General features: G+C 45.8%; 1 protein-coding gene across 8 annotated transcripts in view; it reads right to left on the reverse strand.

Annotated features, from left to right (window-relative positions):
- LOC121279591 overlaps window positions 1-14,065 on the reverse strand; it is a 74,879-nt gene extending 60,814 nt beyond the window's left edge. For 2 of the 8 annotated variants that reach the window (XM_041190728.1, XM_041190722.1), the window contains exons 1-2: window positions 13,583-14,065; window positions 1,172-1,430 (exon numbers count right to left, since the gene is read on the reverse strand). The gene's annotated coding sequence lies outside the window, so the exon portion shown is untranslated. Of the gene's footprint in view, window positions 1-1,171; window positions 1,431-6,811; window positions 6,881-9,256; window positions 9,297-13,582 lie in introns of all 8 variants that reach the window. The other 6 variants (XM_041190724.1, XM_041190723.1, XM_041190727.1 and 3 more) reach the window with 6 other exon arrangements.

Below are 14,065 nucleotides of genomic sequence, written 5' to 3' on the forward strand. Positions count from 1 at the left end.
TATTTTTGGGTCAGGGACAGGTTAGAACTCTGAATTTTCGTTGGACTCAGAACGTGAGAATGTCGCAAAGATTTGACACTCTTGAGTTCATAACCCATTACAGGGATCAATATTCCTCACCGTGCAACTTTTTTACTCATTCATGGGATGTGGGCATCGCTGCCTAGGTCGACATTTATTGTCCACCCCTAACAGACCCTGAGTAGGGCAATTAGCGATGGGCAATATGTACTGGCCTAGCCAGCGACGCCCACATCCCGTGAATGAATTTTTTAAAAATGTTGCATGGAAGTACGAAAGCTTGAAGGTGACTGTTGAGCACATTCGTTTCAATTAATGATTATATACCGAGAATTGGGAAAAGCCTTAAATTATATTTTGGACAGGATCTTCCGGTCAGCGAGCGAAAGGCGGGGCCCACTCGCCAACGCGTAAAATGACGCGGGATGACATCGGGTGGAACTCCCAACGTCACCCCGCGTCATTTCCATTTTCAGGTCGGCGGGAGCGCAGCCGAGTCAGCTGTGCGCCCGCCCACCTATCAGCAGCCTATTGAGGCCATTGGAAAACTAATTTAAGGTCATTAATGGACCTGCCCGTCCAACCTTAAGGTTAGCGGACAGGCCAGGAGCCCTGGCGGGCTTCAGAAAAAGCATCAAACCCTATCCACACGGGCGGGAAGAGGTCTCACGAGGTTATTTAAATTTTTATTAAAGGCTTCGATAAAAGTTATGGACACGTCCCAACTCATGTGATGGTGTCACATGAGGGGACACATCAGGGAAATTTTTTTATCACTTGTATTAAAAGTTTTAATTCCGAGCCGATCTCCCTGAGGCGGCACTTAGCCTCACGCTGGGTGGGCCTTAATTGGCCTGCCCACTTAAAATGGCGGTGCGCCCCCATTCGGGGGCACCAATCGGAGGCGCGCCTGCTTGCACCCGCCCCCGCACTCCCCCCACACCCGCCACCTGACGGGGGGAGAATTTCTCCCCATGCCTCTGGGTCTGGACCGGAAACATAACCACTAGGCTACCACGCTGTTAACTATCTAACTTAACCCCACCCCCCCACCCAAAACCATAAACCATTCAATGAGGTAAATTTTTATGCTCACTTAGCACTAACTAGCAACAATCATTGCCCATTAAATTAAATATCTGTGACTCACCCCAGCTGTTTTTCCTGATCAACAATCGACCAAAACGTATTCAAGACAAAACCTGGCACGAACAATCACCATTTTTATCATTTTATCACATCTGTTCACATTGAAGAACAAGGAAGTCACGTACATATCACATAGGCTGATGTGTTCCGGAAGTTTGATCATGTGACCTTTGCCCACAGTTTACAAATGCTGTCGATGTTTATCTCATTTGTATGTATTATCACCAGGTTCCTGTGTAAAATGTCTGACTTTTGGTTTTCTAGTGAAATGAATAACGTAAGTCAAAAATTAAACAAAGGACACAAAAAGTTAACATTTAATATTAACCTGGAAGAGCGTCCTCTGCAATCACTGTCGCTGAGTGAGAAAAAAACAAAGGAAAACCGTGAGTTCATTCACTGGTAAGTAACTGCTAGTTTGAACTACCTGTTCTGAGTTGATTTCAGATTAAAGGTGACCGCTGGGCCCAGGATCGGAGGCCTAACACTTCAGCTTCAACTCAGCAGAGACCGCGGGTTCCAGCTGGTTTTAAGAAGTGTATTATCTATCCTAACTTGCTTTCAGGTTAAAGGTAAATAGGAGAAATATTTTACAGATCGATAAACTAAAGACCAGTAGGAAATTTAAAAACAAACTGAAAAACTAATTAAATAAAATAGAGATGCAGGGCCAGGCGATGTAGCAGCATGATGGGGGAGTAGGAGGATTGCATTGTGGTTCCTAGTGACTACATTGGCAGCAAATGTTGGTTGCTCAAGGAAATCCGGCTCAGACTTGATGAGCTGGAGTGTGAGCTTCAGATGCTGTGACTCAGGGAGGGGGAGACTGTGTCTCAGGAGACAGTCAGAATCACAGAATCACAGTGCAGAAGAGGCCCTTCGGCCCATCGAGTCTGCACCAACACGTGAGAAATACCTACCTAATCCCATTTACCAGCACTCGGCCCATAGCCTTGAATGTTATGACGTGCCAAGTGCTCATCCAGGTACTTTTTAAAGGATGTGAGGCCACCCGCCTCCACCACCCTCCCAGGCAGTGCATTCCAGACCATCACCACCCTCTGGGTTAAAAAAGTTTTTCCTCACATCCCCCCCTAAACCTCCTGCCCCTCACCTTGAACTTATGCCCCCTCGTGACTGACCCTTCAACTAAGGGGAACAGCTGCTCCCTATCCACCCTGTCCATGCCCCTCATAATCTTGTACACCTCGATCAGGTCACACTTCAGTCTTCTCTGCTCCAACGAAAACAACCCAAGTCTATCCAACCTCTCTTCATAATTTAAATGTTTCATCCCAGGCAACCTCCTGGTGAATCTCCTCTGCACCCCCTCCAGTGCAATCATATCTTTCCTATAATGTGACGACCAGAACTGCACACAGTACTCCAGCTGTGGCCTCACCAAGGTTCTATACAACTCCAACATGACCTCCCTACTTTTATAATCTATGCCTCGATTGATAAAGGCAAGTGTCCCATATGCCTTTTTCACCACCCCACTACTAGTCACCCCCCTTAGATTAACTTCCTTAAATTCGGCCCGTGGTCAGGGACAGGAGGGTGTGACTATGAGTGAGGCAGGTAGAGGGATCCAGGAAGTAGCACTGCAGGAGCCTCAGCCCTTGCCCTTATCCAACAGGTTGGAGATTCTTGCTCCCTGTGTGGACGAGAGTAAGGACTATAGGGAGGATGAGCAAACTGACCATAGCACTGTGGTACAGGGAAGCATTCAAGTGGGGGGAGTAAAGAGAAATGTGGTTGTAATCGGGGATAATATATAGTTAGGGGAATAGATACTGTTCTCTGTAGCCAGGATCGAGAGCCCTGAAGGCTGTGTTGCCTACCTGGTGCCAGGGTTAAGGATATCTCATCTGAGCTGCAGAGGAACTTGGAGTGGGAGGGGAAAGATCCAGTTGTTGTGGTTCACATAGGTAGCAATAACATAGGTAGAACGAGGAAAGAGGTTCTTCTGAGGGAATACGAGCAGCTAGGGGCGAAATTAAAAAGCAGAACCAAAAAGGTAATAATCTCTGGATTACTAGCTGAGCCACAAGCTAATTGGCACAGGGCCAATAAGATTAAAGAAGTAAATATGTGGCTCAAAGATTGGCGTGGGAAAAATGGGTTTGAATTCATGGGACATTGGCACCAGTACTGGGGAAAGAGGGAGCTATTCCGTTTGGACGAGCCCCACTTGAATCATTCTGGGACCAGTGTCCTGGTGAATCGCATAACTCGGATTGTAGATAGGGCTTTAAACTGAATAAAAACAGAATTACCTGGAAAAACTCAGCAGGTCTGGCAGCATTGGCGGAGAAGAAAAGAGTTGACGTTTCGAGTCCTCATGACCCTTCAACAGAACTTTAAACTAAATAGTTGGGAAGGTTCAGGTTCATGGAAATATAAAAAATCAAAGTTTAAGGAGAGGGTAAGAGTGCAGTTTAGTGACGAGGCTGATAGTTACCAAAAAGTGAAAGGAAGGGACAGAGTGTGTGAACGCCATATTACACCAATTAATCAAATAAGAGTAGGGAAAATTGACAATATGGCAAACTTAAAGGCCTTTTTATATGAATGTGCATGCATAAAACTATTGAGTTAACAGCACAAATAGAGATAAATAGGTATGATTTGGAGGTGATTACCAAGACATGGTTACAGGGAGAACAGGTTTGGGAGTTGAATATCCAAGGGTACTCAGTGTTTCAGAAGGAAAGGCAGGAAAGAAAAGGAGGTGGTGTAGCTTTGTTAGTAAAGGAAGAGATCAGTGCTATAATGAGGAATGATATAGGCACTGGAGAGCAAGATGTGGAGTCAGTCTGGGTAGAAATAAGAAATAGCAAGGGAAAGAAGTCTCAGGTGGGAGTAATCTATAGGTCCCCAAACAGTAGTTCAGCAGTAGGGCACAGTATAAACCAGGAAATACTGGGAGCGTGTAAGACAGGCATGGCAATAATCATGGGTGATTTTAATATGCATATAGACTGGGCTAATGCAAATTGGCAAGGTTACCTTGAAGGAGAGTTCATAGAGTGCATTAGTGATTGGAGCAATATGTTGTGGAACCAACCAGGAAGCAGGCTATTCTGGATTTGGTTTTGTGTAATGAGATGGGATTAATTAACGATCTCATAGTAAAGGATCCTCTAGGGAAGAGTGATCATAGCATGTTAGAATTTCAAGTTCAGTTTGAGAGCAAGAAACTTGAGTCCCACACTAGTGTTCTGGAGTTAAACAAAGGTAACAACATAGGCATGAGGGCAGATTTGGCCCTAGTGGACTGGGCAGGAAGACTACAAGGTAGGACAGCTGATGAACCGTGGCAGCATATTCATTTCCTCCCAGGTAAAATATATTCTAAAGAGGAAGAAAGATGGTAAGAGAGGGGAAAAGCATCCATGGCTAAGCAAGGAAGTTAAAGAAAACATAAGGGGAAAAAACCAAGGCCTACCAAATTGCAAAGGTCAGTGGCAGGCTGGAAGATTGGGAAACTTTAGGATGAACAAAGGGTTATTAAAAAAATAATAAAAAGAGCAAAGGTAAATTATGAAAGAAAACTAGCGCAAAATGTAAAAACTGATAGCAAAAGCTTCTACAAGTATATAAAAGGAAAGAGAGTAACTAAAGTGAATGTTGGTCCCTTGGAGGATGAGACTAGGGTGTTAAAAGTGGGGAACGCAGAAATAACAGAGATGCTTAATCAATATTTTGCCTCAGTTTTCACAGTGGAGGACACCAGTACCACCCCAATAGTAGCAGGTAGTGCAGAGGATATAGAGAAGGAGGAACTTAGAACAATCACAATCACTAGAGAAAAAGCACTGAACAAACTATTAGGATTAAAGGGTGACAAGTCCCCAGGACCTGATGGCTTAAAGAAAGTGGCAACAGAGATAGTGGATGCGTTGGCTACAATATCCAAATTCCCTAGATTCTGGAAAGGTTCCAGTGAATTGGAAAAATGCTAATGTAACACCCTTATTCAAAAAGGTGGGGAGGCAGAATGTGGGAAACTATAGACCAGTTGGTTTAACGTCTGTCGTTGGGAAATTGTTGGAATCCATTATTAAGGATGTAGTAATGGGGCATTTGGAAAGTCAAAATGCAATCCATCAGAGTCAGCATGGTTTTATGAAGAGTAAATCGTGCTTGACTAATTTGCTAGAGTTCTTTGAAGATGTGACAAGCAAAGTGGATAATGGGAATCCTGCAGATGTAGTATATCTGGACTTCCAGAAGGCCTTTGATAAAGTGTCACACAAAAGATTAATACACAAGATAAGATCACATGGAGTTAGGGGTAATATATTAGCTTGGATAGAGGATTGGCTAACCAACAGAAAGTAGAGAGTCGGGATAAATGAGTCTTTTTCTGGATGGCAAGCTGTAACTAGTGGGGTGCTACAGGGTTCTGTCCTTGGGCCCCAACTATTTACAATCTATATTAATGACTTGGATTCAGGGATAGCTAAATTTGCAGATGACACCAAAATAGGTGGGAAAATAAGTTGCAATGAAGAAATAAGAAATTTACAAATGGATATGGACAGGTTAGGTGAATGGGCCAAAATTTGGCAGATGGAGTTTAATGTGGATAAATGTGAGGTTATCCATTTTAGTTGGAAGAATAAAAAGGTGACTTATTACTTAAATGGAGAGAAACTTCAGAATGCTTCAGGGCAGAGGGATCTGGGTGTCCTTGTGCATGAATCGCTGAAAGCCAGTATGCAGGTACAGCAGGTAATAAGGAAGGCAAATAGAATTTTGGCATTTATTGCTAAAGGAATAGAGTATAAAAATAGGGAAGTGTTGTTGCAACTATACAAGGCATTGGTGAGACTATACCTGGAGTACTGTGCATAGTTTTAATCCCCTTACTTGAGGAAAGATGTAGTTGCTCTGGAGGTGGTTCAGAGGAGGTTCACTAGATTGATTCCAGAGATGCGGGGCTTGTCTTATGAGGAGAGATTGAGCAGTTTAGGCCGATACTTGCTAGAGTTTAGAAGGATGAGAGGCGATCTAATTGAGGTATATAAGATGCTAAAGGGGATGGACAAAGTAGACACAGAGCAGATGTTTCCCCTTGTGGGGTATTCTAGAATGAGAGGCCATAGTTTTAGGCTAAGGGGTGGTAGATTTAAATCAGAGATAAGGAAGAATTACTTTTCTCAAAAGGTCGTGAATCTGTGGAATTCACTACCTCAGAGTGCAGTGGATGCTGGGACGCTGAATAAATTTAAGGAGGAAACAGACAGATTTTTAATGAGTAATGGGTTGAAAGGTTATGGGGAGGGGGCGGGAAATTGGAGTTGAGGCCGAAATGAGATCAGCCATGATCGTAATGAATGATGGGGCAGGCTCGAGGGGCTGAATTGCCCACTCCTACTCTTAGTTCTTATGTTCTTATGTTATGTTCTTAATAAGATCAATGCTTAAATAAAAATTATTTCTGTGATATTTCTACGATATTGACTGCATTGAGAAATGCTAAATAAATTACACTGACTTAACAGAAGCAACATGGAGTTTAGTACCTTCACTTAAAGCTTCCATATATTTTTATGACTTCTTACAATACACATCAAACTATAAAAATAATAGACAAAACTGAAAGCAAATTTAATCCACTTCATTGACTCACACATGCCGCCGCTGAAGTCCAGACTCTGGGAGATGGCTTTAAGTCCTCAGGGAGATGCATCAAAACTCCCTGACAGCCCACAAAAAAGAAGACATCAGTTCCAAATAGTGGAGTGACTCAAACAGGGCTGACAGCGTGAGCTGGCAAACACGGATCATTTCTCTTATTCTTGGATTGCCAATAGCCCACTCTTAGATTCCCACTAAAAGTGCAAGAGCTAGGAACCTCCTAAATTCTCCTAGCAGCGAGCGGGGGCAGGGCCCGCTCGCCGACAAGTAAAGTGACATCGTCACCGCGCCTTATTTAGGTTTCCAGTCCGGAGGGCGCACAGCCAACTCGGCTGTGCACCCGCCAAACTCTCAAAGGCCTATTAAGGCCATTCAAAAACTAATTAAATCAATTAAATGAGCTGCCCGTCCAACCTTAAGGTTGTGGGGCAGTCAAAGAGTCCAAGCGACCTTCGCATTTTTCATGAAACCTCATCCACGGGTAGGAAGATGTTTCACGAAATGTTTTAAAACTCTGCTATTTAAGAAGGGTTGTAGAGATAAGCCAGGGAACTACAGGCCAGTGAGTCTCACGTCAGTGGTTGGGAAACTATTGGAGAAATTTCTGAAAGAGAGTATCTATCTCCACTTGGAGAGGCAAGGTTTGATCAGGGATAGTCAGCATGGCTTTGTCAGAAGGAGGTCATGCCTAACAAATTTGATTGAATTTCTTGAGGAGGTGACCAGGTGTGTAGATGAGGGTAGTGTGGTTGATGTAGTTTATATGGATTTTAGCAAAGCCTTTGACAAGGTCCCACATGGGAGACTTATAAAGAAGGCAAATGCACATGGGATACAGGGTAATTTGATAAGGTGGATTCAAAATTGGCTTAGTTGTAGGAGGCAGAGTGTGATGACAGAAAGATGCTTTAGTGACTAGAAGCCAGTGTCCAGTGGCGTATCACAGGGTCTGTGCTCAGTCGCCTATTATTAGTCATTTATACAAATGACATACAGATGACTATGTGGGGGGTAGGATTAGTAAGTTTGCGGATGACACAAAGATATGGTTAACAGTGAGGTTGAGTGTCTTGGGCTGTAGGAAGATATAGACGGGATGGTCAAATGGGCAGATAAGTGGCAGATGGAATTTAACCCTGAAAAGTGTGAGGTGATACGATTTTGAAGGAGTAATTTGACAAGGAAGCATTCAATGAACGGCATGGCACTAGGAAGTTCTGCGGAACAAAGGGACCTTGGCGTGTGTGTCCATAGATCTCTGAAGGCATAGGGGCATGTTAGTGGGGTGTGAAAAAGGCATATGGGACACTTGTCTTTATCAATCGAGGCATAGATTACAAAAGTAGGGAGGTCATGTTGGAGTTGTATAGAACCTTGGTGAGGCCACAGCTGGAGTACTGTGTACAGTTCTGGTCACCACATTATATGAAGGATGTGATTCCACTGGAGGGGGTGCAGAGGAGATTCACCAGGATGTTGCCTGGGATGAAACATTTAAGTTATGAAGAGAGGTTGGATAGACTTGGGTTGTTTTCGTTGGAGCAGAGGAGACTGAGGGGCGACCTGATCGAGGTGTACAAGATTATGAGGGGCATGGACAGGGTGGATAGGGAGCAGCTGTTCCCCTTAGTTGAAGGGTTATTCACAAGGGGACATAAGTTCAAGGTGAGGGGCAGGAGGTTTAGCGGGGATGTGAGGAAAAACTTTTTTACCCAGAGGGTGGTGACGGTCTGGAATGCACTGCCTGGGAGGGTGGTGGAGGCGGGTTGCCTCACATCCTTTAAAAAGTACCTGGATGAGCACTTGGCACATCATAACGTTCAAGGCTATGGGCCAAGTGCTGGTAAATGGGATTAGGTAGGTAGGTCAGGTGTTTCTCACGCATCAGTGCAGACTCGATGGGCCGAAGGGCCTCTTCTGCACTGTGAAATTCTGTGATTCTGTGATTCTGATTCAATAAAAAATTTTAAAATAACTCTTTGGCATGTCCCAGCTCATGTGACAGTTCAGGAGGAGACACGTTTTAAAAGTTTTTAATTACTTTATTTCAGTTTTTAAATATAAAACTGATCTCCCTGGAGGCACATCCCTGGAGGAACCGGCACCCCCTGCCCTCACATGGAGCGCTAGCGCTTCCGGGCGCACGTCACGCTAGGCGGGCCTTAATTGACCTGCCCACGTAAAATGGCGGCACAGTCCTGATCAGGGACATCGATCGGGCTTGCGCTTGCTCCCACCATCCACCAACCCCCTCCTCCCCCGCACAACCCCCCTCCCCCCTCAACAGAGATGTGGCGGCGGGGGGAGAATTTTTCTCTTAAGAGACAAATAGAATGGGCCCAATTGCATCCCATAATGTAAAACTGAATGGTTAACCCTTAAACAATCTAATGAATAACGCAGCAGCAAAATAGCAAATGGTATACATGAGCCATACCTGGAATTTAAATTGCTTGAGTAAATGTTCCTCTTTAGCACTATTATAGGCAGAGAACACTGGGAATTAGGACACCAACTGAGAACTTGGATGTACGACAAGAAAGGATAGAAAGACTTGCCCTTATTTAACACTTTTCACAGCCATCAGATGTCCCAAAGCGCTTTAGGCCAATGAAGTACTTTTTTTTTGAAGTATAGTCACTATAGTAATGCAGGAAACATGGCAGCCAATTTGCACGCAGCAAGATCCCACAAACAACAATGTGTGATTATGACCAGATAATCCGTTTTTGCGATGTTGATTGAGGGACAGATATTGGCCGGTACACCGGGGAGAACTCCCCCGCTCATCTTTGAAATAGTGCCATGGGATCTTCTACATCCGCCTGAGCTAGGCAGATGGGGTCTCTGTTTAACGTCCAATTTGTCACCCTTAAAATGTAATTGAGTAGATGATTCATTCAAACCCAAATTAGATTCCATTTATTTCAGGAAACGTTTTGGGATTATGGAAGTTTTGAGATTTAGGACAGACCATGTGATAAATGTAGCAAACATGTGGTGATGATGGGCGTAGCAGCAATGTAACTAGACTAGTAATCCAGAGGCCCAGATAATGGCCTGGGGATATGGGTTCAAATCCCAAAATGGCAGCTGGTGGAATTAATAAATTTGGAAATGCAAAGCTAGCCTCAGTAATAGTGATAATGAAACTATCTTTGATTGTTGTAAAAGCCATCCTGGATCACTAATTCCCTTTAGGGAAGGGAGTCTGCCATTGTTACCTGGTCTGGCCTAGATGTCATTCCAGACCCCACAGCAATGTGGCTGACTCTCAACTACCCTCTGAAACGCCCTAGCAAGCCATTCAGTTCAGGGGCATTTAGGGATGGGCAATGAATGCTGGCTTTGCCAGTGATGCCCACATCCCACAAAAGAATAAAAACAGGGAACTTTGGCCCTATGATTCCCAAAGATCTCCACCACTGGGATTTGCCTCACATCGCAGCTGGCTCTGTCGTGGACTAAGGATCCATCGTTCCATTGTGACTGTTGGGATGGTAGGTGCTGCACCAGATGGACATGAGTTGTTGGATTGACCAGGAAATTCTAATGTTCTTATGAAAATCGTGGATGAGGCAAGCACCCAAATTCCGGCTAATTGCCAAATTCGTTTGGGTCTCCGCTCCCAGAGCTCTAAAGACCATGTTGTGCCTCCCCAAATTCCCACCTGTATTTCCTTCCCCATGATCCAAAATACCCAGCTGGGAGGTACAAACAGGTCAATCAGCAGGCAGTGGGAAAGTTTAAATTCCATAACACAGCCAAAAAAAAAGAAACTCCCCACGTACTAATGAGATATCAATTCATTCCATCAATATTTCATTAGAACAACCAGCTTGCTGATGATTCTTTATTAAAATGCACAGCCTTTTGCTCAGTCCTAATTCATCATGTTCATGGATGGGAGCAGGGTGGCTGAAAAAGTGCTGCTGTGGACCATTTGAATAATATTGATTCCCTCTAAATAGTTTTGGGCGCCAGCCAGAGAATTATTTTAGCTCTGTTCATCAGTCGTTAAGTAGCTTTAAATGATTAAAGAAAGAAAGGACTTGCATTTACATGGCGCCTTTCATGACCTCAGGACACCCCAGAGTTGCTTTACAGCCATTGAATTACTGTTGAAACGTAGCCACTGTTGTTGCTAACTTGGACCCACAGACAGTGATGTAATAATGATCAGATTCAGTTTTAGGTGATAGTTGAGAGACGAATATTGTCCATGACACCAGGAGAATTCCTCAGCTCTGGCTTAAATGACATCAAGGAGTCTCTTACATCCACCTAACAGGACCAGTGAGGTCTCAGATTATTTGCTGAAGTCTCTGGAATGGGTCTTATTTTATATCCTTTGATGGGATGTGGGTGTCGCAGGCTATGGGAGTGTGTCCGACATACCTGCACATATCTAACCCTGGCCTCTTCAACATCACTGATGTTAATTACTCACATGGAGGCCATTTGCCCTAATATCATCTTATATGGGTTTATTGTCAAACTTCGATTTATAACACTCCTGTGAAGGGCCTTGAGATGTTTTGATACATTAAAGGCACTAGGCAAATACAAGTTGTTGTTGGGGAGATAATTACTGGTCTGTGGAGAAATGGCCGGGGAAAGGGTCTAACTGTACACCAAACAGCCACAATGGGTTGAATAGCCTCTTTTTTTTGTGTCGTATCATTCTATGGGTGAGATTTTACAGCCCCGCCCACCGCCGGGATCGTCCGGTCCCACTGAAGCTCAACGCGTTTTTGGCTGGGCTCCCGTATGTCCCACGATGGGTCTCACCACAAAGGGACTGGAAAGCCCCAGCTTAGGATTCGATGGTTCTAATAACTTTCTCTCTTCTCCTTTCCTCCTTCTCTGTGCCCTCCTCAGGTTTACTCTTACCCCCACCCCACCCCCCATCCCCACCCCAACTCCGCTGCTTTTAGTTATCCCTGCCTTATCATAGAATGGTGACAGCACAGAAGGAGGCCTTTCAGCCTGTCCCGCCTGTGCTGGCCCTCTGAAGGAGCAACTCACCTCGTACCACTTCCCCTCTCTCTTCCCCCCCCACCCCCCCAGCCCTGCAATTTTCTTCCTTTCCAGATAATGATCCAATTTCCTTTTGAACGGCTCAGCTGAGTCTGCCCCCACCCCAACCCCCCTCCCACCTCACTCTCAGGCGGTCTGTTCTGGATCCTAACCACTCGCTGTGAAGAAAACATGTCACTTCTTTCACCAATCACCTTAAATCTGTGCCCCTACCCCACCCCGGGTTCTCGATCCTTCCGCCAATGGGAACAGTTGCTCCCTGTTTACTCTGTGCAGACCCCTTGGGCTGGATTTGACCCTCCCCCACCGATGGGTTTGAGGGGCGGAGGGGGGTGATGGTGGTGGTGGTGGGGGGGGGGGGGGGGGGGGGGGGGTGTTGGTGGGGGGGGGGGGGTGGTGCTTGTAAAATGCAGCACATGGCCTGCCCACTGCCTAGCTGCCCACCACCCCACCCACCCCCCCCATTTTATGTGGGACGGCAGAGTCCTCGGGCAGCCTGCCCACCTTTGGGCCAATAGCCATGGGGGTGGGGTACTTCACCCCACCCCCGTGGCTATTTTACCCGGAGCTCGGGGAGGAGGAGGAGAAGGAGGAGGGCCATGCCAAGCGGGGAGCCAGCAGCTTTAGCTGTATGGTCTGATGTGCAGGGGCAGGGTGAAGGGGCTCCTTTGGGGATCCCCTCTGCCCATCAGCAGCACTCCACCCCAGTGTCACTCCCCACCCCCCCCCCCCACCCCTTCTCCTCCTCCTCCTCCTCCTCCTCCTCCTCCTTTAATCCTCTCCCAGGTTCTCAAACCTGGCTCCCCCCAAACCCCCTCATCAAGACCAGCCAGCCTGATACCAGGCGATATCTGGGCTTAGCTGAAGTCCGGTCTCCATAGGAGCTCCTCTTCTTCCGTTTTTTTTTAATAAATTTGGTCATGGGATGTGTGTGTGTGTCACTGGGCTAGGCCAGCATTTATTTTCCATCCCTAATTGCCCTTTCCCAGGGCATTTAAGAGTCAACCAAATCCATCCCTAACTGCCCTTTCCCAGGGCATTTAAGAGTCAACCAAATCCAATCCTAACTGCCCTTTCCCAGGGCATTTAAGAGTCAACCAAACCCATCCCTAATTGCCCTTTCCCAGGGTATTTAAGAGTCAACCAAATCCATCCCTAATTGCCCTTTCCCGGGGTATTTAAGAATCAACCACATTGCTGTACACCAGACCAGGTTAAGGACGGCAGAATTCCTTCCCTAAAGGACACTAGTGAACCAGATGGGTTTTTACATCAATTGGCAATGGTTTCACAATCATCACCAGACTCCTAATTCCAGATTTTTGTTTGAGTCCAAATTCCACCAACTGCTGTGCTGGGATTTGAACCTGGGTCCACCGGAGCATTACCCTGGGTCTCTGGATTACCAGTCCAGTGACAATACCACTGCCTCCGCCTTGCTTGCAGCCCCAGCAGCTACCACTCGAACCCGGCACTGCGGGGACTACAGGGCTGCCGGACAATCGGACCACGCGGCAGTTCTCTCAGGCGTGATTTTCTCCCGAGATAAGGGGTGGAAGTGTTGCCTTCAGCCAATTAACACTGGTCCCCGCGTTGGGGACGGGCTCCCCCTCCCCCACCTCCCCCTGGCCGACATTTTAACCTGGAAAAGGAGGGGATGAACATGGTCGTCCCACCCTCAAATCTCAACTTATCAAGCCTCCTTGACTGGCTTCTTTCTTACCTTCTGTTCCTATTCTTGCAGAGTTTATTCCCTTTCTGACTCACGTTGACATTCCTCAACAATGGAACTCGGAAACAGAGAGGTCCCTCAGGGGCCGGAGATGCATAACTGTCTTTTTGTCTCTTTAATTATTTTTTCTTCCACCTACCGGAACAGTCAGAAACTGCTGGGGTCCTTTGCTGAGTTTTTTCACCCACTCAGGAGTGAGTTCTAGGAACTCAAGGCAACGTGGTCACCGAGACGCTCATCATCCGGGAGGCCCGACCAGCACTTCTGGTACACAGCACATGCGCATTATCTCACCAAGTCGTTTTCTAATATATACCTATACTTTGTATTTCAGTACACGATGAGTGAGCAAAGATATCAGTAGGACTAAGATGCCCGTGGTGTTTTACTCTGCCAGTCATGTCGATAATTCATCATTCCGAAACAAGCAGACCATATGTTAAATATCCTGAGCAATGTACATTGAAACTCAGT

Source organism: Carcharodon carcharias, chromosome 7, assembly GCF_017639515.1.
Source record: "Carcharodon carcharias isolate sCarCar2 chromosome 7, sCarCar2.pri, whole genome shotgun sequence".
NCBI lineage: Eukaryota > Metazoa > Chordata > Chondrichthyes > Lamniformes > Lamnidae > Carcharodon > Carcharodon carcharias.